This window comes from Magnolia sinica, chromosome 13, assembly GCF_029962835.1.
Source record: "Magnolia sinica isolate HGM2019 chromosome 13, MsV1, whole genome shotgun sequence".
NCBI classification, from domain to species: domain Eukaryota; kingdom Viridiplantae; phylum Streptophyta; class Magnoliopsida; order Magnoliales; family Magnoliaceae; genus Magnolia; species Magnolia sinica.
In genome coordinates, this window is record NC_080585.1 from 15,304,799 (window position 1) to 15,315,473 (window position 10,675).

A 10,675-nucleotide genomic window follows, 5' to 3' on the forward strand; every position below is an offset into this window, starting at 1 on the left:
CTCTCGTGGTATTGGAAGCGTGGGAAAATGGCTATCAAGCATTAAGGACCTATTCAAGGATCAGTCGAATAGGAAACAGATAAGTGCATCTCCCACTCGATTCAACATGCTATCCACAGATGAAGCCTAATTGTCCCAGCTATCCCCGGCATTGCAGCAGGACCCATCAGAGCTCACTCTATAGAAGAACCCCTAGTTTTCCCCCTCTCCCCGCCAAGGCAGCAGAACCACATTAGAGCTCTCTCTATTGGAACAGTGGACAAGAGCCCCTCCCTAGGCGCAGTGGCAACTGGCAGTGTGCTAGACACAGTTGTAGAGCAACTTACCTCTAATTTGCAGTCCATGGCTAAGCAGAAGACTAAGGAAACCCTGACATTGTGGGTTGATATTCAAGGCACCACTAATCATGGGATCTCTCCCAACTCGGCGACAAACTGTGATGCTGAGGAAGGTCTTTTAGATAGAACAGCAAGAAAATCAGGTAGCATTCTTAAACATAAGCTCAGCATGATCAAAAGAAAAAGCTAGAGACTTAAGAGCAAGCAGAAAAAGGCTGGGACTAGAGGATGGTCATCTGATGTCTAGCCTTATATCTTGGAATGTGAGAGGGGTAAGTAATACCCCTACTTCCCGCTTTCTGAAGCGGATAATTAGAAAGCACAATCCTGTCATTTTATTGCTTCAAGAACCGATGCTAAGAGATTCTAAGAAAGTGGCAGTGGCTGCCAAGCTGGGATTTTGTCAACACATCTCTGATACTGTAGTATGGAACAAAATCTGGATTTTGGCTTTAGACAACATTGTCATTTAGACCGTAGGTGCTTCCAGTCAATGCCTGTCTCTAAAGCTCTCTTCTAACGATTTCTCCCTCCCCATCACCATCTCCACTGTCTACGCCAGTTGCCCTAGAGCTCTAAGGAAAGCGTTATGGGACGAACTGAGGAACATTCATTCATCTGTTCAGGGGCCTTAGCTCCTCTGTGGTGATTTTAACACCACTTTGTCTCCAGATGAAAGATGTGGCGGGCCCTCCCGGATGACAAGTGGAATGCAGGAGTTTATGGATATGGAAATGACATGGGTTTGCTGGATCTGGGATTCTCTAGGTCCCAATTCACTTAGTGTAATAACATATCAGGAACAAGTCGGTGTTGGGCCCGACTGGGTAGAATGTTCGCGAATACAAATTGGTTGCAAACTCTCCCTGCGACCAAAGTCTCCCACCTTCTCAGAGCCCACTTGGACTACTCCCCCCTTCTCCTCTCTTTCTAGGAAGAGGCCCAAAAATTCCCACGTCGCTTCAAGTTCCAACGCATGTGGATTATCCACGAAGAGTTCCTTAAGGTAGTTGCTGATTGCTAGAGCCAAGAAGTAATTGCCACTCCTATGTTTAAACTCTCCATCAAGCTAAGGATTCTCAAGAACAGGCTGAAAATTTGGAACAGAGAGGTGTTTGGGGATGTCAATAGAAAAGTCCAGGAAGTAAAAGTCGAAGTAATTAGGGCTGAACAAGATCTCCTCTCATCTCAGTCAGAAGACAACCAGATTAAGCTCCACAAAGCTCAGGCGATCCTCAAAAAGACCCAGCTGCAAGAGGAGATTTATTGTAAGTAAAAATCAAGGATCCAATGGCTTAAGGAATGCGATAGAAATACAAAGTTCTTTTACAACTCCGTCCTCATCAAGTATAAAAATCAGGCCATATCCAAGCTGATGACGCCATCTGGAGAGGAAATTGTCTCCCTTGAAGAGATTGGGGAGGCAGCGGTGAATCATTTTCAGCACCATTTCACATCAGAAGTTACTTCCCCTAATCAGTCCATCCTTAGCTCCATCGTCAGTTTAGTCAGCGACCGGATGAACACCCTCCTCTTACGCCCTCTGTCTCTTGAGGAGGTCAAGCAAGCTGTCTCCTCCATTCTATTAGATAGCGCCCCAAGTCCTGATGGCTTTGGGGGCGCCTTTTATAGCTCCTGCTGGGACGTGGTTAGCTCTAATCTCTTTGAAGCCGCAAAGGATTTTCTGAAGGGAGGCCCCATCCCCAAAGCTTTCCAATGCACCTTAATCTGCCTCATTCCGAAAAAGAAGAACCCAGTTCGCATTACAGACTTCAGGCCTATAAGTCTGTGCAATTGTATCATGAAAATTCTGTCGAAGATCATGGCCTCCAGATTGGCTCTCATCCTCCCAGGTCTCATCTCCCCCCAGTAAGGGGCCTTCGTAAAAGGGCGTATGATTTCCGACAACATCTTATTGCCCGTGAGATGATTCATGAGATTAATCGCAAAGTCTTTGAAGGGAACTTCATCATCAAGCTAGATATGGAAAAGGCTTATGACAGTTTGGAATGGGACTTCATAGTTCAGGTCCTGCAGAATTTTGGCTTCCACCAGCAATGGATTGAGCAGTTGGAACGATGCTGGAGAGATGTATGGTTCTCTATCCTCATTAATGGACAGAGCTTCGGTTTCTTCAAGGCTACCAGAGGCGTTAGACAGGGCGACCCTCTCTCCCCATCCATATTTATCCTTGCAGCTGAAGCCTTCAACAGGGGCATATCTAAACTCTTCTCTGATGGAACCTGCCAACCTTATAGCTTGCCCAAACACTGTCCAACCATTTCCCACCTATTTTTTGCTGACAATGCGATACTGTTTCTAAATGGCAGGTCTAACAATGTGCGAAAACTTCTAGGTTTTGTTCGAGATTATGAGGCGTGCTCGGGCTAGAGAGTAAATGACTCCAAGACTGTCTTCATTGCCCCAACTAGAACATCCAGACTCAAGGCTCAACTTCTGGCTAACCTCACTAGATTCAACCAAGGTTTTCTCCCTACTACCTACCTAGGCGTCCCTCTCCCAAAAGGCAAAATCAGGAGAGACATGCTTCAGCCGCTCATCCTCAAAATTACTAGCAAAATCGAGGGTTGGAAGGCAAAATTCCTCAACCAAGCAGCCAAATTGACTCTCCTTAAGCACGTCTTAACTAGCATGCTTGTCCATCTACTTTCAACTATTAACATTCCCAAATCAATCATCATCTCCCTCAACCGAGCTTTTACCAATTTTTTCTAGGGAAAAATAGAGGAGTGACCCAAAAAGCATTGGATTAAATGGTCGAAACTCTGCACCCCTATTCAAGAAGGCTGCCTGGGGATCAAAAAGATACACGAAGTCATGTTTGCATCAAGGATTAAAATGTGCTGGAACCTCCTTGAGAGCAAATCCCTATGGTCTTCCTTTTTTGCAGCAAAGTTTTTTTGGAATTTGATTTTTCGTGGCGGTGTTGTTCGGTCGGTATCCTCTCCAACCTGGAACAAGATTCTCAAAGCCCTGCCTACAGCTCTACATCACTCTAGATGGCTAGTCGGAGAAGGCAAGATAAGCGTTTGGACACAATTAGTCGGGTTGTGGTCTCCTTGGAGCAGCCATTGTAAGATCGGTTCCTCCCTCTCTTCTCTCTGCATCTCTTAGCGAATTCCTCGCACGCAATGGCTGATGGAACTTTTCTAGCATTCAAAACTTCATTGCTCCTTCCGTTATGCATTCCATCGCTGGTTCCCAGGTTACCCTGTCAAACCACCCAAACCAACTTATCTGGGACTTAACCTCCTCAAGTAAGTTCTCTCCTAAATCAGCATGGAACGTCACCAGATCCCAACGCCCTCAAGTTCCCTAGACCAACTGGCTATGGTACAAACTCCTCCCTCCAAAAATTTCAACTTTTGCCTAGAAATATGTCCTTAATGCAGTGCCGGTAGACCAAGAACTTAAGAGGTTTGGCGTAAACCTTGCCTCTTGTTGTGAATGTTGCAGGCCTCCCTCCCTAGACTCCTCTTCGTCAGCGTCGCTTCCTTGCAGAGATCCACTCACAGCGAACAGTCATGTTCAGACTCCCCAGCTCATCAGACAGTCCCATGGTGCATCAGCTCCTGCGTCCGGGGGTGCAAAGGAATCTTTAGATCACCTCTTCTGCCAAGGTGACATGGCAGTTCAAGTTTGGGCCAACTTCCACAGTCTCTTTCGCATCCCGTTTATCCCCAATCAACCACTCTGCCCCCTCATGCACCAGTGGTTCTCAACAGCCAACAACCACTCCTGCATCCCCATATAGGTTGGACTCCTCCCTCCCTTGATTATTTGGGAGATATGGAACAACAGAAACTTAGCCCGAATTGAGGACAACATGATGTTAGCGAAATCCATCATCTTCAGGGTGTCTTGCTGGCTTAGGGAGCTCGGTTCGATCATTCTAGAAAAGCCCAGGATCCCCTCTGCTGATAGCATTATCCTTCAAAATCTGAAGATCGTTTGCCCCCCACCCCCTGCCAGCTAGGCCTCCCTACATAGTCAGGTGGATCAAGCCTCCCTTTAGTTGGCTGAAACTCAACACTGATGGATCTTCAAGAAACAATCCAGGTGCTAATGGTGGTGGAGGTGTCTGTAGAGACCATGCAGGGATTCTGATCTTCATTTTTTCAAGACATTACGATATAGTGTCATACACTGTGGCGAAAGCTCAGGCCATGCTCGATGACGTATCTCTTTGTTCGAATTTGGGCCTCTCTAATGTCATTATAGAATCAGATTCGACGACGTCAATCAATGCGGCAAAGGACCCGGTTGCGGCTTGTCCTTGGAACATTTGGTACATTATGGGCGAAATTCTCTCCAAAAAGAACAATCTGAACCTTCATTTTGATCACATCTTTCATGAAGGCAACGCAGTGGTGGATGTGTTAGCTAGGTTGGCGAGTGATGGGGGCCTTGACAAAATTTATTGGCGAAACTCCGACCTCCCTTTGCCTATTAGAGGAGCTCTTGTCTTCGATAGCACAGGGCTTGGCTCCATGAGACAGCCTTAGTCAGCTCTTCTCTGATCTCTTCCCCTGCTCTAGTCCCTTTGCCTTCTCTTGATCGAAGTCTTTGTTCATAGCATCATGACACGATAGGAGTGGTCTGTATCTTTTTGTTCTGGCCCTCCTGAAATACTATACATTTCTCTGATCAATGAAATTTCTGCCATTGAAAAAAAAAAAGTCTTGGACAAAAACATGGGTTTTTGACATGCATATTGGAAGGGTTTTTGATAGAAAAATAGAAAGTGACTTCCCATGTGGCATATCTTTTTCTTCAGATGTACCCTTAAGCTGCGGCAACATTCTTGCACCCTAACAAATGATGTTAAGTTTTAGACATCGGAGGTCGTAAAGAATTTGCGTTATAGAAATTTCGGAGGTGTTTGTTTTAAACAAGCAAAATAGTCAATTTATTTAATTTATTTTGATATTCTTTTAATTTAAGTGATTGGGTATTTGAGAAATCAGTAGTCTACTATGAATAGATAGGTGATGCTGGTAAAATGGAGAAAGAAACTTTGGTATTCTCATGCCAAAATGTGTTTTCCTTGTAACACCTCCTCTTTATCTTCAAAGTACTAATGGTGTTTTATGGAAATGCAAATTTTATATGTTTAGAATTTGGATGATATATTTGATTTTGATTTCTTCATATTCTTTTATGTAGACTCCTTGTCAAATAGGTTTGATGGTTTAGGGCTTTAAACAAATGAGTATATCTAGCTTTGGATGTGTGCTTTGATTAGGCAATTAATTTTCATTTTTTTAATTAATGAGAAACACCAATGTGTAAAACCATCAAAAATGTCGATGGCTTTGGCCGTCAAACTTAGCCGTTGGAAAGGCCGACGGCTTTTGCCATCGAAAATGCCGACGGGTTTGGCTGTCTCCCTCAACCGCCGAAAATGCTGACAATTTTAACCATCGCCCTTAGCTGTCGGAAACGCCGATGGTTTAAATCCATTGAAGAGCAACGCCCACGCCCTCTTTCCTGACGGACTGTAAGACTGCTTTTAGCCGTCGGAAAGGTCATTTCCAATAGTTTTTAGCCGTCGGCGTTGCCCTTTTTTTTAGTAGTGAAGGAATCGAGGACTTTGGAGAGAAGAAATTCAGATATTCAAAAAATGAAGCATCAAGGGTGACATATCGTCGGCCAGTATCAGGATTAACAAATTTGTAACCCTTTTAGGTGGGAGAATACCCAACAAGCATGCATGGAATTAAGCGATGAGACAACTTTGTGCGGAAAAGAGAAAAATCATGCACATAAGCGGTGCACCCAAACACCCTAAGAGGGATATCAGTGACATGATGCACTTTCCTGAATAAAGAAATAGGAGTTTGAAAATTGAGAGTAGAGTGAGGAAGTCGATTAACCAAGTAGCATGTAGTGAGAATGACATCTCCCTAATATCATTTGGGAACATACATCTCACTAAGGAGACACTGAGTAATATTTAACAATTGTTGATTTTTCCTCTCAGCTACCCCATTCTGCTGAGGAGTGGAAGTGCAGGTAGTATTTGACTCAATGCCATGTTGGCGAAGATAGGTAAGAAAATCAAATTCTCCGCCATTGTCACAGTGGAGCATCTTAACTATGGCACTAAATTGATTTATCAACCAAACATGGAAGGACTTAAAAATTTTAAAAACTTCGCTTTTATTTTTGAGGAGATAGATCCAAGTCATTTTGGTTATGGCATCCATAAAAGAGACAAAATAACGAAACCCCATGGAAGAGGTAACATGAGAGGGTCCCCACACATCGGATTAAATGGAAGAAAACATAGGAACAGATTCTTTATTTAAAACCAAAGGAAAAGAAACATGTTTTTGTTTTGATAAAGCACAAGTACTACATTGAAATTTCTTAATGTTATGCTGAGAACATAAAGATGAAAATAAACTACATAAAACCAAAAAAGAAGGATGGCCATAATGACAATGCCATCGATAAATATCCTCGTGATTGACAGAAATGAGATGAGCAGCAGCACTAGGTTGAACACCCCCATCAAACCGATAGAGGCCATCACTTTCACATCCACCACCAATCATCTTCTGTGTTCTGATATCCTAAAACATACAATGAGAACGAAGAAATATGGCAGCACAATTAAGTTATTTAGTAATGGTGCCCACAGAAAGTAAACTAGAAGCAAGACATGGGATAAGAAGGGTCTTTTCAAGAGTCATAGTAAAAGTAAGAGGAACCGTACCTGACCCAGTAATAGGGGTAAGGTTCTCATCAGCTAACTTAACAGAACCTAATGTAGAACTGGGAGTAAAGGAGGAAAAAAATATGAGATATACGAGTCATATGATCGGTGGCCCCATGTCAATGATCCGGGGCTGAGAAGAGGGGGAAATGGTGGATGTATCTTGTACAGCAGAACTGAAAGTAGTCGAAGATTTTAAAATAGATAGACCAGCCTTTCGAGCGACAAGACTGTCATATTCTTCTTGAGAAATTTGGACCAACTGGGAGAGGAATCAGATGGAGCTTCCTCATATTTAGTAGCAGCAAAATATGCACCACGGCCTCCGAATGAGCTACCTCATCCACGAGAAAAACCTCCACGCATTAGAAGTCTGCCATGGAGAATCCAACAGGTATCAATCATATGATTGGTGTGTTTGCAATATTGAGTGCAAAAAAGAGAATTGTGACCATGACCTCGAACTCCAGAACCACGTCCGCGATCAGTAGAAGTACGAACATCGGCCTGTAGGGCAGACTAAGTGATCGAGACGGATGGAATCATAACCTGCTTCCTCTTCTCTTCTCTAGCAAGAATAACATACGCCTGATTCAATGTTATGGACTCAGCATTATGGATAATTTGTTGCCTGAGTATGTCATATTCATTAGTCAGACCGTCTAAAAACTTGAAGATCCACCGTCGTTCTTGCCATTTCTTGATAAGAACCATATCGTGAGTACAATAAGTATCCTCCTCGTCATAGTAGGCAAGTTCCTCCCATAAACTGTAGAGTTTGGCATAATACTCTGTGAGGCTCTTGTCATTCTGTTGGAAGATACGGGCCATGTTGTGTGCATCACTATAAAGTTCGCAAACAGTGTCTTAAATTTCTTTTACCATCTTTAAGAAGAGAACGCCACTTCGGACATTGTTGTTCATGGAGTTCCATAGCCATGACATGACAATTATGTTATGTGATTACCATTTCGCCTATTTCAGGTCTCCATCATCAGGATGAGGAAGGGTCCTAGTGATGTGGCCAAGTTTACGCTTGCCGCCAATAAAGATACGGACAGCCTATTGCCATGGTAGAAAGTTGGGACTAGTGAGAGGAGATGATGTGATCTTCAGACCTGGATTCTTAGAGTGTCTAAGATCAACATCAAGAGGAAACGAAGAGAATCATTGTAGTCCTTTGATGGAGTCATGCGGAAAAAATGGGCAGAAGGTTTAGGGAGAGGAAGTAAAAAAATTTGAGTACCTTTTTTTTGTTCAAGGAACCACTATGCTAGTCGTATAAGATACCGCCAACCAAACTATAAAAAGCACAAAACAAAAAAGAGGGTGGGTTGTGCACACGAGAGGCAGGGACGACGGGGAAGAGAGGCGGTGGTGGGGCGGCTATGGTGGTGATGAAAGGTTGAGAGATTAAGGTTTAGGAAGGGAGGGATCGAAATTGCTTTGATACCATGTTGATAGTTTGAATGAGGAGAGAAAAGAGAGAGATAAGTTATGCCCTCGAATCTCCATCTTCTTTTGTATTAAAATTATATAAAGCAAAAGGATAATACGGCCCTTGTCCAAGAAGGAAATAGACTAAGAAAAGAAACTCTAATAAAGGAGAGATAAGAACTAGACTAAGAAAAGAAACTCTAGTAAAGGAGAGATAAGGACGAGCTACGTCCCCAACGGATGATGTGCATGTTGCGATCCTTTAACCGCTTCTCCTTTAACATCTCTCTCCATATGATGGATGGTCCATATCAAAGGAGGCCCCACATAATGAATAGTCCACATCAAGGGTGGGGCCCACATGATGGACAATCCACATCAAAGGTGGGCTCACATTGTGGATGACCCACATCAAGGTGAGCCCATATAAAGAGTTGTGCACATCAAAGATAGGCTCCTAATGACAAATGGTCCACATCCAAACCAGGCCCCATATGATGGACAACCCACATTAAAGGTGGGACCCACATGATGGATAGTGCATATGAAAGGTGGGCCCCACATAATGGACAGTCTACATCGAAGGTCAACCCCTAATGATGAACAACCCACATCCAAAGTGGGCCTAGCATGATGGACGGCCCACATCAAAGTTGGGGCCCGTTGGGCTCCACATGATGGGTAGAGGATATCGAAGGTGGGCCTCACTTAGTGGAGAATAACATTGATGGTGGGCCCACCTAAAAGATGACCCGTATCAAGGTGGGCCTTAATGAGTACAGTTTACATCAAAGGTCAGCCCCTAATGATGAATGACCCACATTTAAGGTGTGTTGCACTTAATAAGCAACCCACTTCGAAGCTGGGCCTACATGATGGATGATCCACATGAAAGGTGGGCTTGAATGATGAACAACCCACATTATTTTGTACAATTTGGTTAGAACAGACATAAGTCCCAATGCATTATGTTGTCACCAGATTGTGGGCCAACAGATATAATCGGGTGTCCAGGTATGCCCACTGTTCACTCCCCAAGTATAGGGTTGTGATGTAGTAATAAACTCGGTAAGACCGAGGTCGAATCCACAGGGACTGATACCTGTACGTTATCTAAAACCAAGTAGAACTAGAACTAGACTAAGATGTGATCTAACCAAATAGAATTTTAAGGAATAATTGTGAAATAATTATCAAAAACTTAAGGAATTCAGAAAAGGAAAACTAGGGATTCAGAGGATCCACTTGTAGGGATCAGGGAGATCTTTTGCATGCATCAGAAATCATGGAAATTAAATTGAATTTCCTGTGATATAACTTTAAAGGGATGAAAGGTATTTGAATCAGAATAGATTCTATTATCAAACCATGCCCAAGAGACAGAGCAAATAACAGAATTTAAACTAATCACCAACCAATCAGATGATTATGAAGGTTAATTAGGAAGGGTACCGACATCCAACCATGCCCAGGAGACGATGGCGAACATCAGGGCTTCCTGACATTATAATCAAAATAAGAGGAGAGGAATACTCAAAGCCATTGCAAGCCCATTGTAATTTCAGTCACAACATGCCATTAAAAACTAAAAATATTCCCATAAAATTAAATCAAAAATCTCTTCAATCTAATCAAAAGGCACAAGCAACATCTCTCCCATCAGGCTACAAGCTTCACCTCTTAGCCCTAGCTAAGAGGTTTAGCCACACATGATATGGGCTAAATAAACAATGAAATAAAAATAAAAAGGGGAAGAAAAGAACACGAAGGAAGAAGAGAAAAAATCACTTCTCGACCTTGCCAAACCCGAGCTCCCTCCTGACGTGCAGCCAACCAAAACCAAGCACCCTTGCTCCCTGCCTTTTTCCCCAGCCATGCACAGTAGCAGCAGCCCCCAGACCGTTTTTCCTTCACACGCTGCCAGCGGCCAAACTCCTCCCGTCTTTCCTTTCTTCTGTCCCTCCCCCTCCACATTCAGCTCCTTTTTAAAGATGGAAAGCTCTCTCCAGAGCTGCTGTGGAGTCCTGAAAGGATTAGGCTGCGGAAACAGTCCTTCCGCAGCCAAAAAACGCCCTGCCCTCTGCTGCGAGGAACGTCACGCAATCCGGAATACCACGTCTCCGCACTTCTTCTTTTTTTTGTTTTCCTTCCAAAAGGA